Source organism: Rhamphochromis sp. 'chilingali', assembly GCF_963969265.1.
Source record: "Rhamphochromis sp. 'chilingali' genome assembly, chromosome: 15".
NCBI classification, from domain to species: domain Eukaryota; kingdom Metazoa; phylum Chordata; class Actinopteri; order Cichliformes; family Cichlidae; genus Rhamphochromis; species Rhamphochromis sp. 'chilingali'.
Genome location: NC_137942.1, coordinates 23122737 through 23133066, shown reverse-complemented (window position 1 = coordinate 23133066; position 10330 = coordinate 23122737).

The following is a 10330-nucleotide window of genomic DNA, read 5'->3' as shown; positions in this document are numbered from 1 at the left end:
ATGTCATAAAGAGCCAGGAGCAGAGAAGAAGTTTGAAACGGAAAATGCAGTGCAGTCTGTACCATTTGTAACAGTATGTACTGTATCTGACACAAACGTAAGGGAAAAGACAACAGGTTCACTTTAAGAGGGGCTCTTAGGAGGCTTTTATCCCCTGTGGACCCATCCAGGCAACTTTTTTCTTAACTTCATGCCAAACTAATTATAAAAAATGTTGGGTTTCCCTGATTGCATCCTTTACTGCTTGGAGAATTTGAAAAGCTGAACTTTCATCTCTGAATTCCTTTCAGTTCTTAGGTTGCTACTCAGAGAAAGGAAAGAAAGTCAGTGGTTACAGCTACAGGGGAAGACGGAGACACGCAAAAAGATCTTGTGGCCGAGGTGCAGGCATTCTGACGGTGGTCCAGAAACGCTTCCTTAAGATGAATTTAATCTGTGTGAAATACCCTGGATCTGGTGCCTGCTTTATCTCTTTAGCTGGCTGTTTTGTTTGTGCACCTGTCTTCCTCTCACCCGTCTGCCTGTCTGCCTGGGTTATAACTGAGTCTCCAGCCTGCCCGTCTCACCGGCTCTCTCGTTTTGGTTGCGCGCTTGCCTCCCTCTGCTCAGCTCGTAGGAAGGCTCACATCTCTGGATTTATGCTGCATGTTGAATAGTAATGGCTCGCCGTGTTGTTTTAGCCCACAGCAATATGTCAAAAAAAAAAGACTTCCTGTAGATTTGTTGGCATCCACGTCTCACTTATGTTGTGGAAGACCTAAATGTGTTTGCACAGTCACATTATGACTTCCCTCTTCTTGCTATAAATCTTTAAATTTGAAAGCTAATAGCTTTTTTTGTTAAAAGAAAGTTGTGGTGGGGGTTCAGGTGAGACTAGATCTCCAGGAAGTAAATGTCAGTGTGATATCCTCCGAAATCATGGATGCAACACTTTGTGAGTGAGTGTGTGTGTCCCGTAAATATTTTCCTCAGTAGCTCTCTGTCATGAATGTGTAAAAAGGTCAGAGTATGTTATGCCTCCTTTGCTCAGATGGAGTTAGTTTTCTTCCCAACAATAGCCCGAGGTGCTGCACTGACAGTAGCATCTATGTGTGGTACTAGTTTATTATCTGTATCCAATATTTATCCTGCTCTTTACCACACTGCCTTAGAGCAATGTGTGTGTGTGTGTGTGTGTGTGTGTGTGTGTGTGTGTGTGTGTGTGTGTGTGTGTGTGTGTGTGTGTGTGTGTGTATGTGTGTGTGTGTGTGTCCCTCCATCCGCTCATCCATCCCTCCTTCCAGCCTGGTAAAGATGCTGAGCCTCTGCTGTGTCTATATTTAGCTCCTGGTTCAATCAATGACGGCAGAGCCACAGCGCCATGACTCTGCATGCTGATAGTACTCCTGCCTATCACCACCTCCGCTCACCTCCGAAGAACGAGATGGAGAAAGGCAGCAGGCGGAACGGAGGGAGACAAAAGCAGGAGGATCAGCGAATGAGAGAAAACGATGACAAGAAGATGAGAGCAAAACAGGCAAAAAGACCCAAAAAAACCCACAATCAAAGACAGATGGAGGCCTTCATCCTATCACACGGGAAAGAGTACGAGAAATATGAAGAAAAGGAGGTGACGGCGACATGCGAGGCAGGCAGGTGAAGGAGAGAGATGAAAGGAGAGAGCAGGTGTGGAAGCAAAAAAAAAAGAGGCAGAGGCATCGGGAGATGGAGACAGATGGAGCGAGGAGGGGGAAAAGAGAGAGCTGAAGCGGGAAGAGGAGGTGGGGAGTTCACACGAGCAGAGATGAAGACACACGAATCGAAGGGTGAGAGAGCAGGGGAGAATAGCTGTTGTGTCTGAGGAAGGAGAGAGCGTGGAAGAGGGAGTGAAAAGTAAAGGATAGTTCAATCAAAAATAAAAGTGCATGTACAGGAAGTGGAGGCTACAGGCTTTTCTGTAGCAAACAGAGGAGAGGCGCTCAGTTGATGTGAGTTTGGAGGGAAAATGAAAAGTAGCGAGGCAGGAACAGGTGCAGGAGGGAGAAAGAGGCAGAGGGAGTGTATTGACTCTGCAGAGGCTCCAGTGAGATCTGACAAAGAGAGAAAAGAGAGGAAAATTGAAGGATTTTCAACAGACATCATGCATCATGGACTAGAGAGAGAGTGAGGTCGGCACTGACTCACTGCTCGCTCCTGGTAATACCAAATTCAGAAGCTGTGACCTGATTAGGAATTTTAACTTCACAACACCGCTCTTTTTTTTCATGTTAATTATCTAAAGCTTCACGGCCAAAGCTAGCCACCCAAATCTGTAGAAAGTGTGAGAAACTGGAAGGAAATCAAAGCACTGCAGGTGAGTTCAGCTGAACAGCCTCACAGAACAGGCTCAGTGCAACCCAGCCTGACATCTGTACAGACCATGTGTTGATTCCTTGGACGATCACAGACTGTGTAAATGCTCCAACAGTCGAATGTGTGTGAATAATGCCAGATAAATATTTGCTTTGCTTGTGGGCGCTGAGGCCGGGGGGTAAATTTGCCGGGAAGATTGCGGCGTTTTCTTAACACTTGCTCCAGAACATCTGCTTTTATAGAGGTGCTCATACTTCCTGGTGATCAATCAGTCAAGTGCATTTGGTTATCAGCGCCTGCTGCTATTTATCCTCTTAATTCCAATGGAAGCAGTGAGGTCTTTACAGGACTGTGAAAATGTTTGAATCACACAGTTCCTAACTACCAAGCTTTTGTTTCACCTGGGAACGTAAACAGAATGTCATACATAGATTCCTACGACATTTATCAGCAGGAATCATTTGCTGCACAGGCTGTCCTTCAGTCCTTCAGTATGAGAAGACGATGTCTTTGTGTAAGAGCAAGAACTTCACTGTACAACACTCAAAGTTATTTTAACAGTGGTCACTTTGTCCACAGGAGTATTTTGTGCATATGATCCTGAGCACAAGAATATCATATTTGTGTCCGAGATGACATGTTTTAGAAGTGCCTGCTACTTTCAACCACACTTTAGAATTTAATGTTTCAGGATTAAAAAAGACTTAAAAATGGCTATGAATGAAAATTAAAAGTTGGTGCCAGATTTTTTTTTTTTTTGATTATCAAAACACAACAAAACAACAGGCGCACCATAACAAGGCTGTAATAAAAAGAGGAGCTTCAGCAAATATTTTCTGCACGCAGAGACGCTCACACAGTGAAAAACCCACTATGGTTAATGAGAAGAACATGATTCAGGCCTTCAGCGTAAAATAAAACGGTTTCCTGTATGTTGTAGGAATCAAATGTTGTCTCAGGAGCCTGGTTGTGGCTATTGCACATACACACCTAAGAAACGGAAACATGAGCTCCTAATCTTTACTGTTCTCACACATGCAAACATTATCTCAGTGTCTTTATTGTCTCGCGGGGCATATACAAGGAAAACACATTCAGACAGAATACACACACACACACACACACACACACACTCTAGGAAGCTGTGAAGACTGGAGAGTGCCTTGAGCACTTGGAAAGCACTTGCTGTAAATCCACACTATTGTTATGTTTGGCAGTGATCAGTGCTGGGACGGAATTACACGACAACACAGGCAAATCCCAGCAAGTCTCTGCTTTCCTTCTTTTTTTCCTTTATGTAACACAAAAATGCACACAAACACACAGACACAATGCATAAGCATTCAAATTACACACACACACACACACTGATTTAACCTTCTTAGTGTGTGTGTGTGTGTGTGTGTGTGTGTGTGAACATGCAAACATCGTGCTCTGTATCGCTGACACTGGGAGGGTCAGAGTTCAGCACTGCCTCCCTCTTGTGTGTATTAAAGGCTGATATGTAACGAGGAGCTTCTTCACCACTTCCCTTACTTTGCTCGCGGCTTTAACACATCATGCGTGTTTTATTGTGTGCCTTTCAATGTGTGGCTTGTGGTTTTATGTTTCTTTGCCCCCCGCTGCAGTATTTTACGGCCAAACAATTGGACCAATCTGTGTTTAATCTCCGGCACAGGGCGGCCATGGTTCTTTGATACTCTGTTGTTTCAGCTCTCATAAGATGGTTTTCAGACACAGTCTGTAGTTGATCTCAGTGAAAAGCTCTATCAATACTTGCTCAGCGTCAAACGACACACAGACAAAGTTAGCGACTGAGCACTTCCTGCTAACAGAGGATTTCTGTCAGGAGGTAGTGAAGATGAAAACAGGTCTAAAAGCTGGAATTGTTATGGTCCCTGTGTCTGCCCAGCTATGCATCGCCTGGGCGGAGCTCGTTGCGGGCTCCCCGGCCCTGGCCCTCACACCTGTAAGTTATAATGCACCTGTGATTCATTACCTCACCAGCATCCACTACTTAAGGCAGTGGCTGAGAACATCTCACCTCTGGACTATTGAGTTCCCTCGTTAGTAAAGCCACTCGTTCGCATGTTTCTAGTTTTCTCTTCGTGTTTCACTGGATTAACCTCTTGTTCTTGTGCATAGGTCTCCCGCTCCTTGGAGCTCTGGGCGAGCAAAGTGACTTGTGTGTGGCGTTTGTTTTCTGTGAGTGGAGCTGTGTGAAGACCCCTTGTTCCTGGACTTCCCCTGTGCCCGCCTCTGGATTCCCCTCTCTCACCTGTACAAGCACCTGGTGTTGTGTGTTAATAAAAGGAACTGAATTGTGCTTTTCAGTCTGCGCTTGAGTCCATCCTGCCTCGTGACAGGAATAGTGGACGTACATTAAACAGATAAATGTGAGTCCAGTCCAAAATACCCACAGTGGCATGTAAAGTCTAAATAAAACAGAATGCAATGATTTACAAATCTCATACACAGTGAGGCACAGAATACATATCAGGTGTTTAGAACTTGATGGAGCCATCATGTTTCAAAAAAGGTTGGCACTATGGCATCAAAAGCCAGGAAACATTTTGCAACTACTTGTGTTAACTGGTAACAGGTCAGTAACATGACTGAATACTTAATATAAAAGAGCACCTCAGAGAGGTAGAGGTTCACCAATCTACATAAAACTTTATCCACAAAGTTGGAAAGAAATGTAAATGAAAACTGTGAAATTGTGAAGCCTTGAATATCTCGTTATCTACAGTAAAAAGCATCAAAATATTCAGAGAATCTGGAGAAACCTCTGTGTACAGGAGTCAGGGCGCTTCACCGTACCATCTACAAATGCACGTGAGAACAGGCCATATGTTAACATGATCCAGAAACACAACTGTTTACTTTGAGTCAAAGCTCATTTTAAATGGGCCGACGCAAAGTGCAAAACTGCTCCGTGGTCATTTTTTGTCATTCTTTTTGGAAAACATGGACATTGTGTCCTCTGGACCAGCGGTCCCCAACCTTTTTTGCACCACGGACCGGTTTATGCCCAACAATATTTTCATGGACCGGCCTTTAAGGTGTCGCGGATAAATGCAACAATACAAATAAAACTAGTACCGATACCGAAAAAAAGAAAATTTATTCATAACACACGTGAAAAGACCCAGGAAAACCGAGTAAACGATAAAAACGATAACAAAATAACGCTGAAAACCGATAAAAACCCTGAAAACTATACATTTCACACCTGAGCCTCAACTCTCACGGACCGTACCGGTCCGAGGCCCGGGGGTTGGGGGCCACTGCTCTGGACTAAAGAGGAGAGAAAACATCCAGCTTGTTACCAGCGCTCGGTTTAAAAGTCTCTGATGGTACGGGGGTCCATCAGTGCCTGCAGAATTGGCAGTTTGCACATCTGGAAAGGCACCATAACTGGTATATTCAGGTTTTAGTGCAATATACAGGGAGTGCAGAATTATTAGGCAAATGAGTATTTTGTCCACATCATCCTCTTCATGCATGTTGTCTTACTCCAAGCTGTATAGGCTTGAAAGCCTACTACCAATTAAGCATATTAGGTGATGTGCATCTCTGTAATGAGAAGGGGTGTGGTCTAATGACATCAACACCCTATATCAGGTGTGCATAATTATTAGGCAACGTCCTTTCCTTTGGCAAAATGGGTCAAAAGAAGGACTTGACAGGCTCTGAAAAGTCAAAAATAGTGAGATATCTTGCAGAGGGATGCAGCAGTCTCAAAATTGCAAAGCTTCTGAAGCGTGATCATCGAACAATCAAGCGTTTCATTCAAAATAGTCAACAGGGTCGCAAGAAGCGTGTGGAAAAACCAAGGCGCCAAATAACTGCCCATGAACTGAGAAAAGTCAAGCGTGCAGCTGCCAAGATGCCACTTGCCACCAGTTTGGCCATATTTCAGAGCTGCAACATCACTGGAGTGCCCAAAAGCACAAGGTGTGCAATACTCAGACACATGGCCAAGGTAAGAAAGGCTGAAAGACGACCACCACTGAACAAGACACACAAGCTGAAACGTCAAGACTGGGCCAAGAAATATCTCAAGACTGGTTTTTCTAAGGTTTTATGGACTGATGAAATGAGAGTGAGTCTTGATGGGCCAGATGGATGGGCCCGTGGCTGGATTGGTAAAGGGCAGAGAGCTCCAGTCCGACTCAGACGCCAGCAAGGTGGAGGTGGAGTACTGGTTTGGGCTGGTATCATCAAAGATGAGCTTGTGGGGCCTTTTCGGGTTGAGGATGGAGTCAAGCTCAACTCCCAGTCCTACTGCCAGTTTCTGGAAGACACCTTCTTCAAGCAGTGGTACAGGAAGAAGTCTGCATCCTTCAAGAAAAACATGATTTTCATGCAGGACAATGCTCCATCACACGCGTCCAAGTACTCCACAGCATGGCTGGCAAGAAAGGGTATAAAAGAAGAAAAACTAATGACATGGCCTCCTTGTTCACCTGATCTGAACCCCATTGAGAACCTGTGGTCCATCATCAAATGTGAGATTTACAAGGAGGGGAAACAGTACACCTCTCTGAACAGTGTCTGGGAGGCTGTGGTTGCTGCTGCACGCAATGTTGATGGTGAACAGATCAAAACACTGACAGAATCCATGGATGGCAGGCTTTTGAGTGTCCTTGCAAAGAAAGGTGGCTATATTGGTCGCTGATTTGTTTTTGTTTTGTTTTTGAATGTCAGAAATGTATATTTGTGAATGTGGAGATGTTATACTGGTTTTACTGGTAAAAATAAATAATTGAAATGGGTATATATTTGTTTTTTGTTAAGTTGCCTAATAATTATGCACAGTAATAGTCACCTGCACACAGATATCCCCCTAAAATAACTAAAACTAAAAACAAACTAAAAACTACTTCCAAAAACATTCAGCTTTGATATTAATGAGTTTTTTGGGTTCATTGAGAACATGGTTGTTGTTCAATAATAAAATTATTCCTCAAAAATACAACTTGCCTAATAATTCTGCACTCCCTGTACATCCAGATGAAGTCTTCTTCATTTTACAGCAAGATAGTGCTAAACTGCATCTATTACAGTGGCGTAGCTTCTTGTAGAAGACTGAACTAAGAGGTATATATCTCCCAAATGAGACTGGACTGTTCCCAGATGTTTACTGACTGTTGATGCTACACAGTGGTAAACTGCCATCACATTCACAATTTCATTTCATCGCCTCGCTTTACAACATTTGATATGTTTTCCATGTTCTATCGTGAATAAAATGTGGATTCAAATCACTGCTTTCTGTCTTTATTTCCATTTTACACAGCACAACAACTTTACTGGAATTCGAGTTGTAAGTAAAAATGCATTTCTTTCTTATCAGTTCAGGATATCAAACTAAGTATGATAGAGATTGTAATATTACTGCAAAGTTTGCAGCAGAACGATGCAGTTGAACATGGTTCCGGTACAGAGAGTCAAACTGATCTTATAGCTTTTGTTAATTCCCAGCCCTTGAGACTAGCCGCGTGTTTACATCCACAACACACAAAATGCAATTTTACAGGGTTCAGTCACATAAAGCACAGCAAACCACAGATACAAGCCTAAATAAACAGTAACTGTGGAGAAAAACATGGACGCAGAATAAAATATATACTGAATTGTTTCTCGACTAAACATAGATTGTGATGAAATTCAGAGGCGTCGTGCTTTCCAACCATGAATTATTCTTCAAGGTTAAATGAGCAGTCAGCTGGGTGCTGTCCTAAATAAATGAAAACAAGCAATGCTGACAAGCATTCGGGATCCACGTTGTAAATAAAGCAGCCAATTAATTTGACAGTAAACTGAAAGCCGGTTTTTAGCTCTCTTAAAAAATGTATAACATGCTCATCTGTGATCGAGGTCATCCACAAGTGTGCCTTTGATTAGTCCGCTTGCCATTAGCACCTCTTACAATTAAGGTTGTGATTGGATTTGAATGAGAAAGTTTGATTTAGGGGATGAAGCCATTATCACTGCAATGAATAATATATTCCCTGTGGAGCATTTCTGTGCATGTAGCATCCATCCCCCCCCCCACCCTGCTGGCTCACCTACTCTCTAACGCACGCACACACCCACCAGTTTCCTGTGGGACCTTCATCAGGCTTGTGATCTCCTTTTAGTTTCTCCCCTGATGGTCTACATATCTCTAATGACACTACTGTAGTAACAGAAAATCTTTTAAATCTATTGCTCACTAACCGTCCCACCTTTGTTACATTTCAGGGCGTCCGGAAGGGGAAAAAAAGCATCCGGGTCACCGGAAGCAGGAGAACGATGAGAAAAGGACATCTGTAACAATGTGGAGAAGAACAGGTCGATGTGAAAAGACAAGAAAGAGAGGAAATGAGCAAAAAAGTGAGTGACACTTACAAATGGGGGAAGGGAGGAAATTTCTTGCAAGGCCGAGAGGAGGAAAAAAAGTGGCAGTTTTAAGTAAAACATGGATAAAAGTCTGAAAAAACCTAAAAGGATGTGCCCGGTAAGGGATGGATGAACAGGCAGAGAGTGGCAGCGTGGCTGTTTAAAGGTCATGTGTATTACAGAGCCGTGTGCAGAGACACGGGGCTCCATCCTCTCCTCTTTTCTCTTTTTTATCCTTCATCTCCCTCCATCATTTTCTTTCTGCTGCCAGTTTCTCCTTTTGTAATATCTCTGTTCTAGCCCCTCGTCCTCGCTCGCTCCTGTCTGCCTGCCTACTCTTCACCCTCACACAAACCAGCCCCCCTCCCTCCATCTCCCATTCTTTCTCCCTCTATCAGCTTCAAAGAGCTGTCTCTGTGGCAGACCTCGAGGGCACCTGCCTCTTGAGGTGGAATTAAATCATACGTCCCCTAGCGCCTGTGTGTGTGTGTGTGTGTGTGTGTGTGTGTGTGTGTGTGTGTAGCTAGTGCAGACTCCTCTGAAGTGCACTGAGGCCGCTGGGCAGCAGCGCTGCACCAAACAAGCAAAACTAATAAACAAGCAGGTGAAGCTCGGCCGCGGGGTCACTTCTGCCTCTGGGTTCATTCTCTAAATGAGATTACGTTACAGTTTCGCTGGTAACCCTCAGAGCCCAAATGAAATTTGAGTGCAATAGACATGTGGGTTTGTGCTGCACCGTTGCTCAGTGTGCCAGTCTGCCATTGTACATATGCGTGAATCAGTGTGTGTGTGTGTGTGTGTGTAGGCGTTTTGATGACAGCATTTGGGAAAATGCCACTCTGGAGGTTGGTGCCGGCTTCTCGGTGTCAAAGGATGACATTGGATTAGAGGTTCTGGCCCACACTGTGTGTGAAACGCACACAGGTGTTGGTTCCACAGAGTGTGTGACTGAATCTGACCTTCATTCGGAGAAGAGAAGAGCAACGTGGATAGACTGAGCCGTTTTCTGCAGGCTTACATCACAGGTAATTGACTTTTTGTGTAGTATAGTAGACACATTTAAAGTAGACGCTCAATTCTATTTTATTTATATAGCAATAGATCAAAACAGCGGCATTTATATTGTAAGACAAAGAGCCTACAATAACCCAAATTGTAGAAACTTTACCAAAACAATGTCCTTTAACTGTCACATTAATCCACTGTCTAGTTCCAAAAGCTCACAGGGACTTGGGACTAGAAAAATCCATCATATTGCTCCTGTTTTAGCTTGTCTTTATTGACTCAAAGGCCTGAACGATCAGGCCTCATCATATCTTTCTGACTTATTTGTCATTCCTAGACTTTCTATAAAGTTTCTACAGGTCGTATGGGAGCCTTCAGCTCTCAGGCCACTCTCCTGTGGAACCAGCTCCCAGTTTGGATTCAGGAGACAGCATATTTCCGTTACTGACTACCTCCACCAAGACGGTGGCAGCGTTTTTGGCAGCGTGTGCATGTGTCATCATTCTGTCTATAAACACAATAGCTCAAAACTTTATCAATTGTGATGAAACTTTGTAGAGGTGTGGAGTGGGGTCAGGTTAACAATAAGCAAAAACCTCGTGAC